This window comes from Schistocerca piceifrons, chromosome 10 (assembly GCF_021461385.2).
Source record: "Schistocerca piceifrons isolate TAMUIC-IGC-003096 chromosome 10, iqSchPice1.1, whole genome shotgun sequence".
Taxonomy (NCBI): domain Eukaryota; kingdom Metazoa; phylum Arthropoda; class Insecta; order Orthoptera; family Acrididae; genus Schistocerca; species Schistocerca piceifrons.
The window spans coordinates 17,398,128-17,422,752 of record NC_060147.1 but is presented as its reverse complement, the minus strand read 5'-3'; the positions used below and the strand labels follow the sequence as shown (position 1 = coordinate 17,422,752).

General features: G+C 43.6%; 1 protein-coding gene across 1 annotated transcript in view; it reads right to left on the bottom strand.

Moving 5' to 3' along the window:
• The window catches only part of LOC124718636 (peroxidase-like), a 329,029-nt gene that overhangs the window by 39,543 nt on the left and 264,861 nt on the right, over nt 1-24,625 (bottom strand). The window lies entirely within an intron of this gene.

The window sequence follows — 24,625 nt, the reverse complement described above, 5'->3', positions numbered from 1 at the left end:
GAAGGCTTTTAAGAAAAGGAGAAATGTTGGAAAGCCAAAGGTATGTGTTATTACTGTAAACAATAAAGACGATAACCAAGTGAGTGAACCTAACCTCTCAAGTACACCTGCCCATAGCAGTCAAAGTGGGAAAGAAAATACTTAAAGAAGAAGCTTGGTTCAATGAGTGAAAACTATGAATGTTTTATGGACGAATCGGATGTGAATGAAATATTTGATATGTCGGTCCTCAAAGGAATTTTTTCAAACTGTGTAAGATGTATTCATTGTAGTGAAGTTGGTCTGGAGCTCTCCATAATAAAGCACGTAGGACTTGCTAGTGAAATACAACTGAAATGTGATAAGTGTTCAAACATGACCACCTTTTGGAACAGTGTTGCAGTAACTGCAACTGAAGAAAATGGTAGCAAAATCTACGAACACAACAACGAGCGATGCTTGCTTTAGACAAGGAACGCCTTCGGGCTGCAGACAGGGCTGTAAAAAGTCTAGAAATTCAAGCAAGAGTAAACAGGAGGAGGAACAAGAGGAAGCTGGAGGAGGAGTTTGCAGAGGATGAAGATAATCCATCCTATGGACCTGGAATGCACTAAAAAGTTAATCCAATCTTTGTCGCTCGATTCCCAAAACTTTTATTTTCTCATACTAATTACATGATTTCTAAGGATCTTCCAAACGTATTTGTTTCAAACTTTCAGTAAATGTTACACAGTACCTTCTGCATAATTTAACACAGTCTTTTTCCAAAAAACTGTATATTTTTGAATATATAAATAAAAAATTGCAAAAAAATGTTGTGTATTTTCATTACAATTGAAAAAAATCATCTTTAATAACTGAACTAAAATTTTGTAAAATTCCTGTGTTAAGTTGTAGCCCATATTCCAATAAATAATCTGTAAAAAGTTCAACTTCCTACCTCAAATACTTTGTGAGGAAAGATGTAATTTATAAGCGTTATTTTAACATTGCAAGTATAGGGCGTTCCGGAGCCCCTTCAACAGTTTCACGGACGAGAAAGAAAGTCTCGAGGAGCAGGCTGTCTTAGCACGCTGTTGGGTAGGTGATGGACAGGTCCGCAGCGGCCTTGGCGTGTCCGGTACACGTCGTGAGTCATTTGGGCACAAGGAAACCTGCTGCAGACCTGACCGCTCACCGCTTATGCAGCAGCAACTGCGAGCCTTTGCAGCGCCCCTCAGCTCTGGCTGAGTGCGCAGTTTCCCCCACTCACTACTAAGAGCGCTCCAGCCAAGCAGCGCGGGTGTAACGCCCCAACAGGCCGGCGTGTCCTCTGGAACTTTCCGAGTGGCCCCATTCTACACGCGCCGCTGCAGCCCAAAATAAGCGGACCGCCGCTCTCCAGCTGCGCCGCTACGAATCGCGGGCTGCGACTGTGCGTAATCTCTGCTAAAGGGGCAGGCCGTAAAGTACAGCAAACGGCTACTGTCGTTACTGTATACACGTAGGGGGCAGTTTTGCTAAGTGGGGACGAACTGCTGGGAACGAGGATAAATAGCAAAAATGGTCATACACCCATATGACAGGAAATGCGTTCCAAGGGAGGTACACTCATTTCAAAGTGGAGATTAAAAACTGTGATGGATTAGGTTTAAATGACGGAAAGCACACATGACAACACACCAGGCAAGAGGAAATGTTAGCTACACACTTAACTGGTCGGTGAGATAGAGAACCACCATGTAGTAACCACACTATCCCTTGTAACACCAGAGACAGGGTCACCCACAGGTGCAGACATCCCTCACTTCTGAGGCGTTGTGGTAGGTTGACTGTCCCACGAGGCAGTCGCCACTAAGGCCGGTATTACACTTTCAAATTTCTTTCAAATTTCTGGTGTAATAGGGAACTTTGTCAAACGTCGTCCAATATTTGATCAAATCTAAGGCGTCGCTGTAGATTTGATCAAAGAAGTCGCTTGTCTTCTGTTCACTGCAATGTGACATGTTACCACATGGAGCGCTAGCATCGCTGCATTCTGTCGTCTGTAGTGTTTTTATAAACATTGCCGGTAAATACAGTTGGTGTGTGCCGACAACTGCAAAATTAATAGAGATGTATGAAGCTGATGAGGCGCTTTACAACGTGAGGCACGCTGAATACAAAAATAGATTACGAACGTTGGAGACCTGACCTGACCTGACCTGACCTGACCTGACCTAACCTAACCCAACCCCAGCCCTCTCCTGTAGCAAGGAATCGCAGTGTTACAGTGAGCCTGTCTTATGCAGATGTAGCAGTTCTTAAGTGAATATTGTGCTTTGCGATATGAGGATACACTTCATTGAGCACATACAGAAATGCATGCTCATTCATTCTTAAGTAATTGATGTACGACTTCACGTCCCCCACTATAAGCTCACGTCACAAGTTTTGTCGAATGCTTTTATCGTGTCGTCGTAAAACCCACGGCTTCACCCAGGTTTGTTCCCTTTTTTTTCCCCCGCTTCTCTTCCGCATGTGCACACAGTGCAATTGTGGTAGATGCAACTGCTGCGGTTAATGACAAGTTGTTGTTGTCAGCCATCTTGAACTTTGACGAAAAATATGATGACACTGTAATACCCCTTCTAGCGCTTCGTCAAAGATCTTTGTCAAATATATTTGAAGGAATATTTGATCACATCTTTGATCAAATGTTTGACAAAGAAATTTGATAGTGTAAAACCGACCTAATCCCTGCCCAGATACTGTGGCTGAACCGGCGCTGAAGGTTCGCTACCACTCGTAAGGGCTGCCTCTTCTGTGACTGGGATGGACGGCGGGAATGCCAGCACGGTTGTGGCCTGTGCCACGAACCACCGACAAATCCGTCGCCACAGAGGCAAGTCCGTAGGTAAGAACACCTGCACGCTTTCTGACAACCGACTGCGTCGATTATCGTAGACAATGTTCCGTACGGTCGTCTGGCTTACGCCACCTGCCTGGTGTTGATAAAGGGGCCAGTCACAGATCTTTCATCTCCACCCCCATGTGGGTTTATGTCTCTTGGAAATATCCACATGACCTGCTCCATTCCTTATCCTTTGCCGGCCATTGTGGCCGAGCAGTTCTAGGCGCTACAGTCCGGAACCACTCTGCTGCTACGGTCGCAGGTTCGAATCCTGCCTCGGGCATGGATGTGTGTGATGTCCTTAGGTTAGTTAGGTTTAAGTAGTTCTAAGTCTAGGGGACTGATGACCTCAGATGTTACGTTCCATAGTGCTTAGAACCATTTGAACCTTATCCTTTCAGGGATCGTTTCCTGCAGTTTATCCCCATTTAGCAAAATCTCCCTGCCAGTGTGATTCAGAACGTTAAGGAAAAACTGAAGGAGCTCATACAGGAATCCAAATACGAGAGGGTTCATTATGTAATGCAACACATTTTTTTCTCGGCCAACTTCGGCTGAAACAATGCGGAATTGTTTGTGGGTCATCGTGGAATATTACTCCTTCAGCCCTATTAATATCATGAAGCTTACACGTAGAGTTCAAAAAGGCGTCTTCAAAATGGCGTCTACAATTGAGGTGTGTTCCAAGCAGAGATCTGGCACTGGGTTTCATTTGGGGGAAAATCAGAGCTTGGCAAATACTCATAGGCGCTTGATTAATGTTTGTAGAGACCTGGCAGTCAGTGGTTGGGCGAGGCGCCTGTCACCATCACAAGTTCGTCCAAACTTGTTCGATCTCCCGTGTGCTGATTGACCGCACTCAGATATGACTCCTACAATGTTGCAACCTGCGTATTCTCCATTCGAGGTGATCGACGGATCACAAACACACACCTCGCTCTTCAACTGGACATCTCTGTTGGTAGTGCTCTGTTGGTAGTTCGGGTACTCAAAAGTCCAAGCCCACTGAGTTCCGGCTAACAGACGACCATAAAGAACGACAGATAACTATCTGTGCGGAATTGCTTGTGTGTTACTAAAATGTAGACTTTCACGGCCGGAAATATCATGTCCATTATAATTATTCGGGCTGTTATGCCGTGGTCGGTTGATGAATTCTGTGGTGATTCCCAACGTTTCGTCCCCGTCTGCGGGAGACATCTTCAAGGGGGTCCGTAGCTTAATGGAAGGTCCAACACACCCACTGGCTCGCTACTGACTGCCGCTGAATTCCGTGTCCGCGCGCTCCCGCGCCGCGGTGTGACGTCACGTGTTTTGAAAACGTCAGTGCAATTGGCCGCTGTCCGTCGCCGTCGATTGCCGTTGCCATCACCCCGTAGTGGACGGGTGGTACACATCTTCTTCTGTAACACCGGCATTCATATACCGTTTAATTTCACGCTCTCCTCCTTTCAATTGAAATTATTTGGGTGTTTAGCGATTTCGATTGTCTCCCTGTAGAGCCTTTCGTAATATCCGCTTGTGGCCGCTAGTACTTGCGTCTCCTCGAAACGAATATTGTGGTTCCCTGGCTGGAATGCATGCTCCGCAACAGCTGATCGTTCCGTTTCTCCTCTTCTACAATTGCCCTTGTGCTCTTCCAAACGTTTAGAAACTGTTCTTTTAGTGGTTACGAGACAGACCGTGACAATTTTTTGCCGAACATTGTCACAGGCGCGCTGAATTGTGTGCTACGAAAGACTCGTGCTGGCACCAAAATTGCACTCTATCATCAGATCTGCCACAATCGCCGCCTATCCCATTTTATAGAGCGGAGATGCGTCCCACTTCCAGGACCAGTGATAAGGCATGGACGTCCTACACTTACCTCCCGCACGAGGTTCACAGTCCTTCGAACACTCCATAGAGCCGGCCGGTGTGGCCGTGCGGTTCTAGGCGCTTCAGTCTGGAACCGCGTGACCGCTACGGTCGCAGGTTCGAATCCTGCCTCGGGCATGGATGTGTGTGATGTCCTTAGGTTAGTTAAGTTTAAGTAGTTCTAAGTTCTAGGGGACTGATGACCTCAGATGTTAAGTCCCGTAGTGCTCAGAGCCATTTCAACTCTCCATAGATGCTCACGACAGCAGTACGTGAGCGGCTGACCAGCTCCGCTGTTTCCCAGACGTCGCACCATAACAGACTGCCCTTTGTCGAGACCTTTATGTCAGTGGATTTCCCCATTTGTTGCTCGTATCATTGCTAGAATCATACCCCGCGTTCCTCTGCTTTCCTTGGCATGTCACGTGCTTACAACGCCACCATGCGGTATGGAATCTCTCGCTGGGCAACGGTCATAGTGTTTTGGACCATCAACATATATCTTTCCTTTTTTAGAATTAAGTGAGCTGCGTTTTCGGTTAAGCGATAGACCGTTTACCGGGAGAACTAGTGTTACACCATCACCCTTGCTGTCTAGTCGGATGAGTAGCAATTTCAGAAGAAACCCCGTCAGCTTAGCACTGTTCTCTCTCAGCTGAAAGGCGAGACCCATTCGCGCTAAACATTTGGCTGCTCGCCACACTGCACGGTGTGCACCCTGGCGACTGTCTTGGGTCGCGAGCCGTAAAATTAGTTTACAATGGAGTGACAGCTGGGCACATCTCCAGCTGACGAGACACTGCGTCCGGAAGTTTCCACGCTGCCCACTCATTCACTGCAACCCCCAAATGCGTCACAGATTATCTGGTTCCAAACTACAGCCGTCTTTCCAACGATTTCACATACTATATGCGTTCTCACACCTCGGGGAGGATCAGTTTGGGTTCCGTAGAAATGTTGGAACACGTGAGGCAATACTGACCCTACGACTTATCTTAGAAGAAAGATTAAGGAAAGGCAAACCTACGCTTCTAGCATTTGCAGACTTAGTGAAGGCTTTTGACAATGTTGACTGGAATACTCTCTTTCAAATTCTGAAGGTGGCAGGCGTCAAATACAGAAATCAGATGGCAGTTATAAGAGTCGACGGGCACGAAAGGGAAGCTGTGGTTGAGAAGGGAGTGAGACAGGTTTGCAGCCTACCCCCGGTGTTATTCAAATGGTTCAAATGGCTCTGAGCACTATGGGACTGAGGTCATCAGCCCCTAGAAGTTAGAACTACTTAAACCTAACTAACCTAAGGACATCACACACATCCATATTCGAGGCAGGATTCGAACCTGCGACCGTAGCAGCAGCGCGGTTCCAGACTGTAGCGCCTACAACCGCTCGGTTACCCCGGCCGGCCGGTGTTATTCAATCTGTATGTTGAGCAAGCAGTAAAGTAAACAAAGGAAAATTTTGGAGTAGGAACTAAAATTCATGGAGAGGAAATAAAAACCTTGCGGTTTGCTGATGACGTTGCAATTCCGTAGCCGGCCGCTGTGGAAGAGCGGCTCTAGGCGCTTCAGTTCGGAACCGCGCTGCTGCTACGGTCGCAGGTTCGAATCCTGCCTCGGGCATGGATGTGTGTGATGTCCTTAGGTTAGTTAGGTTTAAGTAGTTCTAAGTTCTAGGGGACTGATGACCTCAGATGTTAAGTCCCATAGTGCTCAGAGCCATTTGTAATTCCGTCAGAGATAGCAAAGGACCTGGAAGAGCAGTTGAACAGAATGGACAGGGTCTTTAAAGGAGGATATAAGATGAACATCAACAAAAGCAAAACGAGGATAATGGAATGTAGTCGAATTAAATCAGGTGATGCTGAGAGAATTAGGCCGGCCGAAGTGGCCGTGCGGTTAAAGGCGCTGCAGCCTGGAACCGCAAGACCGCTACGGTCGCAGGTTCGAATCCTGCCTCGGGCATGGATGTTTGTGATGTCCTTAGGTTAGTTAGGTTTAACTAGTTCTAAGTTCTAGGGGACTAATAACCTCAGCAGTTGAGTCCCATAGTGCTCAGAGCCATTTGAACCATTTGAGAGAATTAGATTAGGAAATGAGACACTTAAAGTAGTAGATGAGTTTTGCTATTTGGGGAGCAAAATAACTGATGGTGGTCGAAGTAGAGAGGATATAAAATATAGACTGGCAATGGCAAGGAAAGTGTTTCTGAAGAAGAGAAATTTGTAAACATCAAGTATACATTTAAGCGTCAGGAAGTCTTTTGGGAATGTATTTGTACGGAGTGTACCCATGTAAGGAAGTGAAACATGGACGATAACTAGTTTAGACGAGAAGACAAGCTTTCTAAATGTGGTGTTACAGGAGAATGCTAAAAATTAGGTGGGTAGATCACGTAACTAATGACGAGGTACTGAACAGAATGGGGGAGAAGAAGATTTGTGGCACAACTTGACTAGAAGAAGGGATCGGTTGGTAGGACATGTTCTGAGGCATCAAGGGATCACAAATTTAGCATTGGAGGGCAGCGTGGAGGGTAAAAACCATAGAGAGAGACCAAGAGATGAATACACTAAGCAGTTTCAGAAGGATGTAGGTTGCAGTAGGTACTGGGAGATGAAGAAGCTTGCGCAGGATAGAGTAGCATGGAGGGCTGCATGAAACCAGTCTCTGAACTGAAGACCACAACAACAGCAACATGCATTGTGACTTCAATGGGAACATATCAGCCCTTCACTGTGCGATACTGCGAAGTGGCTTTTAAGTGTGAAGTGGTGTAACCGACGATGCAGCACGTGCCCAACTAGGGCTAGTAGTCGTGCAGTGTCACGAGAATTGTCCATCCCATGGTCAACGGTACAGGTGTTTTACAGCCTATCTTACACTGGTACCCGTACAAGATCCAGACGGTGCCGCAACTAGAACCTCGTTATCCGGAGCAACGTTCTGAATTTGCTCTTCCATTTATGGCTCGAATCGGAGATCATGACCCTTATCCAGGCTATATTCTATGGAGTAGGCACATTTTACACTACAGAGTGTAATGAATACAGAGCACTGCCGAATTTGGGGCACTGTTAAATCGCGTGTTGTGCATTGCACTCTCCGTATGTGACTGTTTGGTGTGGACTATGAAGCACCTTTATTCTCGCTCTGTTCTTCTTTGAAGGCAACACATCCAGAGAGTATGTTATTTGTACCGTGACGTCAGTGCATTATCGAGACCTCGTTGTACACCATTTGGTTCCTTTTTCGGAAGAACGCAGCAGTGTGAAAACCACTTTTTTCATGGAAAATCCCATATTGCTCGTCCAGTGAAAGAGCTAAACGCAACGTTCCACGAACATGTTATCTGCAGGTGCTTTCCAGATGCACAGCCTACAAGATCACATGATCTGTATCCATGTGGTTTTTGGCTCTGCGGATATATGAAAGAACGCGTTTACCAGGGACACGTTCGGTCTCTACCTGATCTGAAGGCCAGTACACAGGGGCACGGTGTTCAGGTTCCACCGGAACGGCTGCGAGCAACTGTCGATTGCGTCGTTTTACGGATGCATCTCATCGTCATCTCCGGTGCTCATATTGAACAAATTGTGTAAGCGGCGGTTAGTAATAAAACCAGCATTATGCCTTTTTCTCTTGTTTGAACTTTTCTTCCCACGTCTCATTCGTAATCCATCTCATAAGAAAACACGGGGTCAGGGATTTTCTCTGCCTCGTGATGACTGGGTGTTGTGTGATGTCCTTAGGTTAGTTAGGTTTAAGTAGTTCTAAGTTCTAGGGGACTGATGACCATAGGTGTTAAGTCCCATAGTGCTCAGAGCCATTTGAACCATAAAATACTCGTACTTCCCCAGTTTTCGCAGTACCGGAATGTTTTTCCCTCAAAAATATCCCCAACGTTTAGCCAGAAACTATTTTTCCCTAAAACCGCGAAGGAACCCTCCAATCTGGAGTCGTTGCCGTCGGTCGATCTCAGCTCAATGGAGCATCCCAGGTTTGCCAACCAGAGCGTTACCCAGGTCTACCGAAAATGTCCCCGCGAGCTACTAACAGCTCGCTATCGACGGTTGGTCTACAATTTGATAATGGGCCCATGTCTTCCCGAAACATATCGCGTTTTTAAACTAAATAAATCTCACACTTGGGCAACTGGTGCCTTGTGATCTCCGCATTGAGAGTTGGACTATGGCTTCACACCGGAATCCCTCCACCACATTCGAGAGGACGACGGTTCAGTCCCGCGTCCGGCCATCCTGATTTAGGTTTTCCGTGATTTCCCTAAATCGCTCCAGGCAAATGCCGGGATGGTTCCTTTGAAAGGGCACGGCCGGCTTCCTTCCCCGTCCTTCCTTAATCCGATGAGACAAATGACCCCGCAGTTTGGTCTCTTCCCCCAAACAACCCAACCCAACCGACCAACCTCCACCACACACCGCATGCAGATGGAAATAAAATCAATGAAAAAATCTGGGAAGCTGCATAGCGTATTCCTAGTTTCCTCCGGTCTGTTATCGGATCGTAAAGTCGTGACTCGATGTGTCGGCAATCCATCTACTCACCATCTTCAGGAGAGATCAGAATTCGGCGTGACCCAGTCCTAAGCAAAGAAGGGAAAGCAGAAAGGTGGAAGGAGTATATAGAGGGACTATACAAGGGCGATGTACTTGAGGCCAATATTATGGAAGTGGAAGAGGATGTAGATGAAGATGAAATGGGAGACACGATACTGCGTGAAGAGTTTGACAGAGCACTGAAAGACATGAGTCGAAACAAGGCCCCGGGAGTAGACAACATTCCATTGGAACTACTGACGGCCTTGGGAGAGCCAGTCCTGACGAAACTCTACCATCTGGTGAGCAAGATGTATGAGACAGGGGAAATACCCTCAGACTTCAAGAAGAGTATAATAATTCCAATCCCAAAGAAAGCAGGTGTTGACAGGTCTGAAAATTACTGAACCATCAGTTTAATAAGAAACGGCTGCAAAATACTAACACGAATTCTTTACAGACGAATGGAAAAACAAGTAGAAGTCGACCACGGGTAAGATCAGTTTGGATTCCACAGAAATATCGGAACACGTGAGGCAATACTGACCCTACGACTTATCTTAGAAAATAGATTAAGGAAAGGCAAACCTACATTTCTAGCATTTGTACACTTAGAGAAAGCTTTTGACAATGTTGACTGGAATACTCTCCTTGAAATTCTGAAGGTGGCAGGGGTAAAATACAGGGAGCGAAAGTCTATTTACAATTTGTACAGAAACCAGATGGCAGTTATAAGAGTAGAGGGGCATGAAAGAGAAGCAGCGGTTGGGAAGGGAGTGAGAAAGGGATGCAGCCTCTCCCCGATGTTATTCTATCTGTATATTGAGTAAGCAATATAGGAAACAAAATAAAAATTCGGAGTAGGTATTAAAGTCGATGGAGAAGAAATAAAAACTTTGAGGTTCGTCGATGACATCGTAATTCTGTCAGAGACAGCAAAGGGCTTGGAAGAGCAGTTGAACGGAATGGACAGTGTCTTGAAAGGAGGATATAAGATGAACATCAACAAAAGCAAAACGAGGATAATGGAGGACAATGGAATTAAGACGGGTGATGCTGAGGGAATTAGATTAGGAAATGAGACACTTAAAGTAGTAAAGGAGTTTTGCTATTTGGGGAGCAAAATAACTGATGATGGTCGTTGTAGAGAGGATATAAAATGTAGATTGGCAATGGTTAGGAAAGTGTTTCTGAAGAAGAGAAATTTGTTAACATCGAGTATAGATTTAAGTGTCAGAAAGTCGTTTCTGAAAGTATTTGTAGGGAGTGTAGCCATGTATAGAAGTGAAACATGGATGATAAATAGTTTGGACAAGAAGAGAATAGAAGCTTTCGAAATGTGGTGCTACAGAAGAATGCTGAAGATTAGAAAGGTAGATCACACAACTAATAAGGTGGTATTGAATAGAATTGGGGAGAAGTGGAGTTTGAGGCAGAACTTGACAAGAAGAAGGGACCGGTTGGTAGGACATGTTCTGAGGCATCAAGGGATCGCAAATTTAGTATTGGAGGGCAGCGTGGAGGGTAAAAATTGTAGAGGGAGACCAATAGATGAATACACTAAGCAGATTCAGAAGGATGTAGGCTGCAGTAGGTACTGGGAGATGAAGAAGCTTGCACAGGATAGAGCAGCGTGGAGAGCTGCAACAATCCAGCCTCAGGACTGAAGACCACAACAACAACAACGGCAGCAGTGTTTCTTCCGAAGATGACGGATAGGCGGGTCGCCGCAATATCGAGTCATGTTTGTTGTAGGTTTGGGCAGCAAGCCGGAAGGGACCAGCAAGAGCCATAGCGTCAGAAAAGGCTACGCGGCCGCACAGCACATCGCTCTTACCTTACCTAGTCGGCGTGACGCCCGGATATGACGGTGTGTGCACGGCAGAAGGTCGGTAGTCGCAGCTCCACCACCGCATGTGGTCCATCTCGAGCGGCCGCTGCCTTTATACCCTCACATCAGCCAGAACGTTCGCCGGCGCCCGCATACGCTGTACGCAGTAAGTCCAGGAAAACCGTCCTCGTTCAGTGGAAGCGCTATCGTCACCACCTCTGTCTGGCTCAGCCTTTGTGGGTGGCCGATCACGAACCCGCCGCGTGTCTGCGGGATGCGCTGCGTTCGTTCGCGGCCGACCCCTGCACTATTTCTGGGCTGTGCCGGAATAGCCGGCGACGCGAAAACGAAAGGGACGCCAGGCAGCGCTGAAAGGTGACGCGAGTGCATCGGCGGGTAGTACTCAGATTTGGCGGAGATGTGCGCCTAAGGACGGAATACTGTGGCCTAAGTCACGTGCGGGTACTACACTACCGGCCATTAAAATTGCTACACCAAGAAGAAATAAACAGGTATTCATTGGACAAATATATTATACTAGAACTGACATGTGATTACATTTTCACGCAATTTGGGTGCACAGATCCTGATAAATCAGTACCCAGAACAACCGCCTCTAGCCGTAATAACAACCTTGATACGCCTGGGCATTGAGTCAAACAGAGCTCGGATGGCGTGTACAGGTACAGCTGCCCGTGCAGCTTCAACACGATACCACAGTTCATCAAGAGTAGTGACTGGCGTATTGTGACGAGCCAGTTGCTCGGCCACCATTCACCGGACGTTTTCAATTGGTGAGAGATCTGGAGAATGTGCTGGCCAGGGCAGCAGTCGAACATTTTCTGTATCCAGAAAGGCCCGTACAGGACCTGCAACGTGCATTATCTTGCTGAAATGTAGGGTTTCGCAGGGATCGAATGAAGGGTAGAGCCATGGGTAGTAACACATCTGAAACGTAACGTCCACTGTTCAAAGTGCCGTCAATGCGGACAGGAGGTGACTGAGAAGTGTAACCAATGGTAGCCCATACCATCATGCCGGGTGATGTGCCAGTATGGTGATGACGAATACATGCTTCCAATGTGCGTTCACTGCGATGTCGCCAAACACGAATACAACCATCATGATGGTGTAAACATAACATGGATTCATCCGAAAAAATGACGTTTTGCCATTCGTGCACCCAGGTTCGTCGTCGAGAACACCATCGCAGGCGCTCCTGTCTGTTATGCAGCGTCAAGGGTAACCGCAGCCACGGTCTCCGAGCTGATAGTCCGTGCTGCTACAAACGTCGTCGAACTGTTGGTGCAGATGGTTGTTGTCTTCCAAACGTCCCTACCTGTTGACTCAGGGATCGAGACGTAGCTGCACGATCCGTTACAGCCGTGCGGATAAGATGCCTGTCATCTCGACTGCTAGTGATACGAGGTCGTTGGGATCCAGCACGGCGTTCCGTATTACCCTCCTGAACCCACCAATTTCGTATTCTGATAACAGTCAAATGGTTCAAATGGCTCTGAGCACTATGGGACTTGACATCTGTGGTCATCAGTCCCCTAGAACTTAGAACTACTTAAACCTAACTAACCTAAGGACATCACACACATCCATGCCCGAGGCAGGATTCGAACCTGCCACCGTAGCGGTCACGCGGCTCCAGACTGAAGCGCCTAGAACCGCACGGCCACACCGGCCGGCTGGTAACAGTCATTGGATCTCGACCAACGCGAGCAGCAATGTCGCGATACGATAAACCGCAGTCGCGATAGGCTACAATCCGACCTTTATCAAAGTCGGAAACGTGATGGTACGCATTTCTCCTCCTTACACGAGGCATCACAACAACGTTTCACCAGGTAACGCCGGTCAACTGCTGTTTGTGTATGAGAAATCGGTTGGAAACTTTCCTCATGTCAGCACGTTGTAGGTGTCGCCACCGGCGCCAACCTTGTGTGAATGCTCTGAAAAGCTAATCATTTACTTATCATAGCATCTTCTTCCTGTCGGTTAAGTTTCGCGTCTGTAGCACGGCATCTTCGTCGTGTAGCAATTTTAATGGCCAGCAGTGTATGTGAGGGGGTTGCTGCAGCGTAGCGCGACTCTGGTGCGGGCATATTGGTACCGACATGTCTTTCCGACGTGCGAGCGGTAAATGCGAAGACCAGAATGTGACGACGTTATTATCTAGCGCGTCCAAACACGACTAAAGTGCTGGCGAAGGGCAAACACTGGTGGCCATTGTAGTCTTACCCACCCACACATCACCATTTAATATCTCTTAGTCTCTTCATTAATTTCAAAAGCTTCGAGAGGCGTAAGATATACAAAAGAAAAAAATTTTTACTTATCTTCATTTTCTCTTCTTGTTGTTGGCTGCAGTTATTGCGTCTAGGGGTACATTCTTACGGCTGAAATTTTGATTTATTACTTTGTGGGTTCCTGATGACTAAATAACTGATCAAGATTTGCCTGCATTATTCTTCGTCACATTTTTCAATTTCCACTTTATCGCACCAAAAATGACACTATTGGCCAAAAAAATTGCTGCACCACGAAGATGACGTGCTACAGACGTGAAATTTAACCGACAGGAAGAAGATGCTGTGACATGCAAATGATCAGCTTTTCAGAGCATTCACACAAGGTTGGCGCCGGTGGCGACACCTACAACGTGCTTACATGAGGAAAGTTTCCAACCGATTTCTCATACGCAAACAGCAGTTGACCGGCGTTGCCTGGTGAAACGCTGTTGCGATGCCTCGTGTAAGGAGGAGAAATGCGTACCATCACGTTTCCGACTTTGATAAATGTCGGATTGTAGCCTATCGCGATTGCGGTTTATCGTATCGCGACATTGCTGCTCGCGTTGGTCGAGATCCAATGACTGTTACCAGAATATCGAATCCTTGGATTCAGGAGCGTATCACGGAACGCCTTGCTGGATCCCAACGGCCTCGTATCACTAGCAGTCGAGATGACACGTATCTTATCCGCATGGCTGTAACGGATCGTGCAGCTACGTCTCGATCCCTGAGTCAACAAATACAAGATAACAACAATAATTGTATATACCTTTTATGTTTATGCATATAAATTGTATTTGGAACGAAAAAAATGGTTCAAATGGCTCTGAGGACTATGGGACTTAACATCTATGGTCGTCAGTCCCCTAGAACTTAGAACTAGTTAAACCTAACTAACCTAAGGACATCACACAACACCCAGTCCTCACGAGGCAGAGAAAATCCCTGACCCTGCCGGGAATCGAACCCGGGAACCCGGGCGCGGGAAGCGAGAACGCTACCGCACGACCACGAGCTGCGGACTTGGAACGAAAATAATTGCTTTAGTTACATAAAAGCGCATAAGTTGCGTGATCAGCTAATTTTTATTCCTTATAAAATGCAATTTATATTCTACAAGGATGTAAAATACACTAACTCCGAATAAAGAACGGTTCTAATCTTGTGCAAAAAATAAATAAATAAAAATAAGAGTGAGAGAGGGAGGGAGAGGGAGAGAGAGAATTCGTCGGCTTCCAGTTCCTCTCACATTCATTTATGTTTCTTTACCAACGCTACCATTACTACCGGAAATTGTACTATTTACAACGTCAATTATGTATTGTACCAAAACTACCGAACCATAGTTTTGGTAGGGCGCAACTCAAAATTATCACGAACAACAAGGACGTCACGCTGCGTCGCTTTCCTATCACGAAATGTTGTAGCATTTCAAAATGAAAGGGAGAAACACATTTTAGAGGAAGGATGTGTCTGTAAAGTCTGAAATGTCCAAGGTGGAGCGCCGGTGACGCAGCCAGCGACGTAATGACACGTGCGGTGTGTAGCAGGGCGCCCTCTGACTTAGCCGTCCACGCATTCTCCGATGACCTCTGCGGGTAATTTCTGAGACGCGGAGCAGTCGCGGGCTTCAGAAATCCCCGCTCTTGTACGGCGTGGCTCACCAATAAACGACCCAATTTCTCACAACAGTTGTAGGAAACGCAAAACTGCCGAATAAACCAGAGCGGAAATTTCAACTCATGACTCGAGAAGAAATCCTAAGTACAGAGGTCTTAGAGGATCAAAAAGAAACGGAAAATGTTTTGTGGACTGATTTGTCTCAAGGTAAAAAGAATAGAGTAGAGAAACATTTGGTGAGCCTTTGAATGATGGTCAAAATCATATACAGCAAATCAGAAGCCAACAGACAATTTAAGGTCCAATTCACATTTCTAATTTCATTCCATTTTTTATATTCACTTTTTTTTTGTCAAGAAAGTACGCAAGAACAATGATGTCGACAGCAATTGTAAGGCAGACATTATGTATTGCACCACACACATTCTCTTTTCTGAAATTTTAAGGATCCTCCATCGAAAAATTTATGGGATTGAAAAAATGTTGGAACTTTTTTTACACCGTCGAGCGAAGATGACAGAAAATATGTCAAGGCCACATTACAGCAGACTGCAGGGTCAATACAACCCACCAGACAAATATCTTCTTTAAAATTCTATGATTCTGTGTTAAGCAATGAAATTTAAATTCTAATGTAGAGGCTTGTCTAATGTTCCTCTAACCTACGTTATTTCTTACCTTTGGGCAAATCATTTCACAAGACTCGAGATAAATTTTTTCTAATTCTTTGTTATTTTTAAAATTTTTGACAGTTAAATGTCACACCAATGTAACTTTTTCTGCGCGAAACGGACGAACTTTTTGACACGTCATTTGCCTTTCTAGCGTTGCTGATTCGAAGAAAGTATTTTTGACAGTTAAACACCCCACCCATATAAGTTTTTATGTGTAAAATAGTTAGGCCTTGAAGAGATGAAATTTTTTTGACGCTTCATTTATATAGCCAGCAGCAGCTATTCGTGAAATATTTGGATTTTTCGATCAAATCACTAATTACGCTTCTCGTAATCACCGTGATCACTTTCACGCATGTGTTCTTTTTTTAGAACTAGACATCATTTCCCATTCTTCGTTAGATTATGAAAATTTGGGCAAAGATTTTTCCCTCCTATCTCTAATTAAACTTTTCTGAATCACCCTAAGTACTTTTAAGCATTAAAACCTTTTTAGCCTTCTGTACCTCAATCTGTAATAACTTCTCCCTCCGCCGTTGAAGACCCCTTTTCTTAGCACCTGGTAGAGGTGCCAAGTTGAAATTTATGTAAAATATCATGGTATACGGTGCCTTGGATGTGTAAAACGTCGAAGCTACTAAGTCAACGCAGTCAAAAGATACCGCCATTTATATCATATGTTTTGATACGCGTAAATTCACTCATCAAAACCTATAGGATACCTAGAATCGTGTAATTAGGCAAGAAACAAGGTTTTAAAGTACAAGTAAAGGAAATAAATCGGAAATGGTTACTTTGTAATCATATCACACCAAAACGATGTTTTTTATCAGTTGTTATCCGACTGTGTCTGTCTTGCTGTTAAGAATCCTTTTTCTCAGGAATTCGTAGATTTACGATATCTTGGCAATAGCGATATCGATAACAGGCAAAAACTGTCGAGATTCTTGATTTCCGGGATGGATGAACTATCTGTGTACCGGTACCTAATTAAGTTTATACGGATACCCTTGATGCGAAAGTCCTATTCGTATTCATCCGAACTTTTTTTACGCTGGTCAATTTGAAACCCTGCTTCTCACTCTTCCCGGTAGCTGAGTGGCCAGCGTGACAGAATGTCAATCCTAACGGCCCGGGTTCGATTCCCGGCTGGGTCGGAGATTTTCTCCGCTCGGGGACTGGGTGTTGAGTTGTCCTGATCATCATCATTTCATCCCCATCGGCGCGCAAGTCGCCGAAGTGGCGTCAAATCGAAAGACTTGCACCCGGCGAACGGTCTACCCGACGGGACGCACTAGCCACACAACATTTCATTTCATTTTACTAAGAAAATTCGGACAATAGTCCACTGGGTAATTTCTACTGTTTTCTCTCCACTCAAACAACAGACCACAAAGAAATTGCAGTTTTGCGCAAAACTTCGCAGCTTTTCTTGAAGAGAACTGGATGTCAAACATATAAAGAAAATTCTTATACAAAAATTTGTCCCTATAAGATTGGCTCCTAAAAAGTACCAGCAAAATGGGGTCATCGCGCACAAGCGAGATGACCTAGTTTCCAAAAACGTATACAGCTTTAGATTTGTACGAAAATATGGTGGGAATTAAAGCGACCAGTGATTTATCCAGACACATTATAATGTGCGCTGGACCCCCTTTCAGTTCGTCCTCTATGTTAATGAATTGGCAAATAATACTAATGGAAACCTCAGGCTTTCTGCAGATGATGTGGTTATATCTAATGAAGCAATGTCTGGAAAAAAATCTGCATAAATACTGAGAGATCTTGATAAGATTTAAAAGTGATGCAAAGACTGGCAACTTGATCTGAATGTTGAGAAGTGTAAAGCTGTGCCCTTCACAAATCGAGAAGAAAGTTGTATATTATAAATACTATATCAGTCTCTATATATAAAAGGAAATATCCTGACTGATTGACTCATTATCGCCCAGCCCAGAGCCATACAACAGAAACATGAAATTTGGAGAGGGTGTTGATTTTACACTGTAGGCATCGTTTGTATGGTATTGCCCGAAATTCCATCCCTAAGGTGGAGCAGTAGGGAATGAAAGGTTCGTTGAAAAATGTCGCTATTACGGCAATACTGGAGCTAGAACTACGAAAATTCGTAATTGGTTTCTCGGCCAGAAATAGGAAAACACGTGTTTCAGTGTTTTTGGAAATTCAGCCCAATAAGGGGGTGAAATAAAGGATGAAAATTTTTATGAAAGCATTTCATTATGAAAGCATTTTAAAATTAATGTAAAATAAATTTTATATGGCTTGTCGGTTATAAATAAAAGGTTTTAATGTTTTTTGGATAACGGGACCCCTATCGAACGACCACATAGGCTCCGTCGTAGGCTGGGCAAGAGGCAGACTTCTTTTCATTGGTAGAACAAATTCTGCAAAGGAGATTGCTTATAAATGTCTCGTAGCCATCCCAGAATTTGTTTGTGTTTGTGGGGCGCGCAGCAAATAATACTGACAGAGGAAATTGAACGCGTACAAAGAAGCGCTGCACGAATAGCCACAGGTTAGTAGGACTCACGGCACAGTACCAAAAACGTGCAGATAAAATGAAGTGGAAAACACCTGAAGGCGGAAACTATCCCGTGATAGAGTAGCTACAAAGTTTCGACACTGCCCAGCGCAGTAGTTGCGCGGTCAGCGTGGCGCATTTCAAACCGAAGGGTCCCGGGTTCCATTCCCGGCCGGGTCGGATATTTTCTCAGCTCGGGGCCTGAGTGTTGTGCTGCCCTTACGTTCGGCAGTGTGCCATTTCTTGTTGTGGTCTTCAGTCCTGAGACTCGTTTGATGCAGCTCTCCATGCTACTCTATCCTGTGCAAGCTTCTTCATCTCCCAGTTCCTACTGCAGCCTACGTCCTTCTGAATCTGCTTAGTGTATTTATCTCTCGCTCTCCCTCTACGATTTTTACCCTCCACGCTGCCCTCCAGTGCTAAACTGGTGATCTCTTGATGCCTCAGACCATGTCGTACCAACCGATCACTTCTTCTAGTCAAGTTGTGCCACAAACTCCTCCCCAATTCTATTCAATACCTCCTCATTAGTTATGTGATCTACCCATGTAATCTTCAGCATTCTTCTGTAGCACCACATTTCAAAAGCTTCTATTCTCTTCTTGTCCAAACTATTTATCGTCCATGTTTCACTTCCATACTTGGCTACACTCCATACAAATACTTTCAGAAACGACTTCCTCACACATAAATCTATACTCGATGTTAACAAATTTCTCTTCTTCAGAAACGCTTTCCTTGCCATTGCCAATCTACATTTTATATCCTCTCTACTTCGACCATCATCAGTTATTTTGTTCCCCAAATAGCAAAGCTCCTTTACTACTTTAAGTGCCTCATTTCCTAATCCAATTCCCTCAGCATCACCCGAGTTAACTCGGCTACAATCCATTATCCTCGTTTTGCTTTTGTTGATGTTGATCTTGTAAGTAGGCTGTTTATGTTTTCTCTATGTAAGTAGGCTGTTTATGTTTTCTCTATGTAAGTAGGCTGTTTATGTTTTCTCTATGTAAGTAGGCTGTTTATGTTTTCTCTATGTAAGTAGGCTGTTTACGTTTTCTTATTGGCAACGTTACGTAGCGCTCAATATGAAAATCACTGGCTGTGCTGTGTGCAGTCTGTGGCTAGTTTGCATTGTTGTCTGCCATTGTAGTGTTAGGCAGCTGGCTGCGAACAGCGCGTAGCGTTGCGCAGTTGGAGGTGAGCCGCCAGCAGTGGTGGATGTGGGGAGAGAGATGGCGGAGATTTGTAATTTGTCATGAACTGATATATATATTATGACTTGTGATGATATTAAGGTAAATACATTGTTTGTTCTCTATTAATATCTTTCATTTGCTAACTATCCCTATCAGTAGTTAGTGCCTTCAGTAGTTTGAATCTTTTATTTAGCTGGCAGTAGTGGCGCTCGCTGTATTGCAGTAGCTTGAGCAGCGAAGATTTTTGTGAGGTAAGTGATTTGTGAAAGGTATAGGTTAATGTTAGTCAGGGCCCATTCTTTTGTACGAATTATTGAAAGTCAGATTGCGTTGCGCTAACAAAATATTGTGTGTCAGGTTAAGCACAGTCATGTATAAATTGTTCAAAGGGGACGTTTCATATGGCGACCCTTAGCCTAGGATACCTCACTGGAATCTTCTGATTTTTCTTGTAGTTTGTGTATTTAGTGTAGCTTTTGTTTATTGCTAGCGCGTAATTGTAGAGAGAATCTCCTTTGTAGTTGTAGCCTTTCATTGTTGTACAGTAAAACAGTTGTGGCATGCATATAGATTTGCACCAAGTATTTCGCAGCTGTAATTAACTAGATATTATTTTCAGTGTTATGTTAATGTGTTCTCTTATTTTTGCTCTTCAAATTGTGTTTTTCTGTGTTGTCGTGTGAAATACTGTGACAATAATGGCGTGTGAAAAACGTAATACTAGGCTCCAAAGTAAACTGAGAAATGACAGTGAAAATGAGAGCAGTGTGTTAGCGCCACCGAGTTATGAATTAACTGATGTTCAAAGTAGTAATTTGGTAATCGTGCATAGGGAAATGGAGCGGGCGGCAAACAATGGCACGGACAGTGAAACAATTAGTGAAGAGGGAAGCATTATCGATCGATCGGTCGGCAACAGCTCGCCTCAGGAATCCGAAATGACAGGACACAATTTCGCAAATACTGTAGATTCAGGTTTTGGGTCATCACCGTTTTCTCAAATAAGTCAAGACACATTTTCTGCTTGTCAAAATGTGAATGTTGTCGGTGCAAATGCACTGCCGAAAAGCGTAGAGAAACAGATTCCAGACACTAATACATTATTATTGCAATTAATGCAACAAATGGAACAAAATCAGAGACAAACACAGCAACAGTTAGACACAGTGGAACAAAATCTCAAAAAGTTAGACACAATGGAACAAAATCTTCAAAAGTTAGACACCACACTTGAACAAACACGTGAAGATTTAACTAGTGAGTTACATAACATTGAATCGAAATGTCAAAAAGTCTGTAATGACGTAAAATCACAAATTTGTGAGCATTTCCAACCTATTTTTTCGCGGCATGAAAATGCATTACAGAATCATGAAGCAGCCATAAAAGAACTGCAAACTATTTTTCATGAAAATCACAACACCTTGCAAGCTAAAATTGACTCAGTTGCATCTACCGATTCGGTTACGCAACTTGCAAAAACTCAGGAAAACTTAAAGGTCACAGTAGAGACGATTGCAACACAAATGGACACTCTGAAACTTGGTTCAGAAAAACATACAGAGGAAATGATTTCACTATCGGATAAAGTAGCCGAACTTTCAGATCAGTTCACTAACTTATCTATAAAGGTAGATGATGATCTGAATGACACAACACCTGTAGCCTTCACTGACACAGAAGAGTATGAACGAATTAGAAAATTCAAACAAAATCAAAATCAAATCAATACACAGTACAAAAGAGAAATCCGGGAAGTGCAAGATCAGTTGGCACAAGTAGTACAAGAATTACGTATTTCTGAGGACACTCGCGCCCCAATACGGGAAGAGGGACATACAAATACGGAACAGACACAAAATAATAACACAGGGCATTTCGGAAGTTATGAAAGAAATTGGCAAGGCGCATTGGATTTTGAGATGGAACCGCCGAAACGAAGTAACAATGACCGACATGCGACTCGCCGACATGACGATTTTGACTATAAGCTGTTCATTACTACACGTAAATTCAAAACATTTAAGAATTCTGGCAACGACATTCATCCACAAGCATGGCTCCATCAATTCTCTCATTGTTTTCCTCCCAACTGGTCGTTAGAACACAGATTAGAATTTATGTGTGGCTACTTGGAGAATGAACCAGCTGTAAGAATGCGATCGGTAATTCACGATTGCCACAGTGAAGGAGAGTTTTACCATGCCTTCCTCTCAGCATATTGGTCTCAAGCCACACAAGACCGTGTAAAACATAGCATCATAATGATGAAACGTTTCGAACAATCTGAATTTTCCAGTCTTATGAAATATTTTGAAGACATGTTGCATAGGAATCAGTATCTTTCAAACCCATACAGCCCCTCAGAACTCATCCGCATTTGCTTAATCAAACTGCCTGAACATTTACGACATATTATTTTGGCAGGACGTTGCAAAGACGACATTGAAGCATTTCAGGGACTCTTACAAGAATTAGAAATTGACACTGACAATCGCGGAACGCGAAACCAGGAACACAGCAATTACAGGTCACATCCGTCGCAATTCCGCGATGAAAGAAGTAATAACTTTACACGACAAGGCTATTCTCACAACACAAATCGTGACCAAAACAGACACCACCCGTATGACAACCGTTGGCAGAGTAGTAATAACTACAGGGAAAGATCACCTCTCCGTGGTAATGACTATCACAGAGACAATAAGAGAAACAGACAATATGGGAACCAAAATAAATACTATCAAGGGAGACAGAATAACTTTAGACGCAACGGACCAGCGCGCAGTTACGATTCAGGGAGAAATTCTCCACCATGTGACCGACAAGAAAGAAACTATGGAATCTACCGACGGTGAATTTGTAGAAGTTAGGTCTCCTAATCCCAATAACGACGCGCGCCAACAAAGAAACAGACAATGACTCACACCGCAGGCAGCCGCGTGCGCCGGCTGGCTCAGAGAAAAATAACATTGACGCTAACCTTGAGCAAGATTCCAGTATTCTTTACGGACGAATACCGCATGATAATTGCATTCAAGTTGAAATTCTGCGTACTAGGAAGAGTAAAGGTTTACACCATATTTCACATGTAAAACCGTTTATTGAAAGATAATCTGCCTTTTAACTTTGTCTTTGCCATAAAACTTTTCACTTCACATTTCTAGTATGCTTTGTCAGATTTAGAATCTGTTAACATGTAACAATGTTTGAAGTTAAATATCCAGTCTAGAACCTAGGGAACATTTTTAAACAGAAATTACGAATGCATTGTGATAATGAACAGACGACACAGTGTTGTTATTTGTACATTCTTGCTTGTTAGTTGCACGATTATGTAACGTCTATAAGGCTTACATACTTAGGACATATACTGGTACTGCTAATGAGATTTTAATGCAACATTTTGGTTTACTTGAAAATACATTCCGGATTTAAAGTACTTTCTGAGAGATACCAGATGACACAGAGGTTAGTTTATGTGACAGCTACACGATTTTTATCACGACGCTACTAATGAGTGACAATTTACAATGTTGATTTTGCGGTGTTTCTGTTTTATATCTGCACAGTTTTTCTGTATTATTCTGGAAAGTAAAACATGTTTTAGTAGTAACTTTTGTAGTATAGCTACAATGAGACAGGGTTTTCCATAGCACAACAATACGTTACAGCACAGTACGTTCTTCAACACAACAATAAGCGTAATAACTAAGATATCTATACGCAAAGCATTTCACTTTCGTTTATCATGAGGTAAGTACATTGTCTTCTGCAGAACTTAGCTTACAGAGGACGATAACTACGACACTTCCACAGAGATTATCTTACAACAAGATGCACATTTAGCGCTACAGGACACGCATTTCAGTGATCAATTTTATACTTAAAACATTTATTTTTAAAGATTTTTGAATTACAAAGAAAGTTTTCCGTGATATATTTCATTTCATTGCTGTAATCTGTAACACCTGAGGGTATAATTACATAAATCCTCAGGGGGGTACATGCCTACTTTGTGTACCATGTGTGTGGCAACCACAAGGAACCCTAGCTAATATGGTATTTGCTTATACAACTTTACACATCGGTACCATATTTCTCTAACACACAAATTACACAGCTATCTGATCATTTAACTGAGAGAGACAAACATTTATTTTACTATATCAGTGACAGATGTTTACGTAATTACACAGTTGGATAACTTCACACTTATGAAACTGTATTTTGTCTGTACTTTGTAAACTGTTCATATTTTTTTTTTGGAACCATTGTGATACTATGAGAGCTTTGAATGATGTATTTGGTATGGATTCATGATTTTTAAAGTACGTTTGAGGCAGCTGACACTTTTGACATGAGCAGAGAATTTTTTTAGGCTTGGAAATTATTGGAGGAAGTTACGACGATTTTGAGATTTGACTGAGGTGTTATGATGTTATTATTACGACGACGATGTGTATTATGTTGTTGAGGAATGTTTATTATGCTACGTATTTCTCATGATGAAATATTGAAGAAGTGTCGACGAATATGTTTATGTATAATGAGGTAAGGAATAATGAGTAGTGTTTAGGGACTCTGATTTATGAAAAGGATGTTGGAAACCAAGAAACGTACTTTAAGAGTTATGAAATGTGTGTGTATATTCGTGAATGTATTACAATGCAGACGAAAATTTTTTTGGACACTGTTATATCAATAGCATTTTGTTTCTACAGATTTGTAACGCAAATTCTTGACCTGTGAAATATCTTTATATGCGACTGTCTCTGTAGCGGAAACTGCTGTCGTAAATATTTCCGTAAGAAAGTTAACGGACCACCTACACATAATGCGTCGTGGGCACCCAGCTGTGTCAGACGCCTGGAGAAAAAGCCATTAGCGCGTGCCTTTCAGAGCACAGGAAAACACCTGGAGAACAAGCCATTAGGGTGTGCCTTTCATCGCTAATGCGACACCCTCGTTACTTGAAAACAAATGATTACTCGCACTTTGTGCTAATTGCTGAAATGCTTATGAATTGATGGGAAATATTCGTACATCTGCAAACCTGATAATGACAAGTGTCTTTCTATGAGAGTTGAGAGCTACTGACTTCCGAAATGCCACATGACTATTGAATGATGTTTTTATGCTTTGGTTTGCGTAATTGCTTATTTCACTTGATATCTGGTTTCCAGCTGTGTT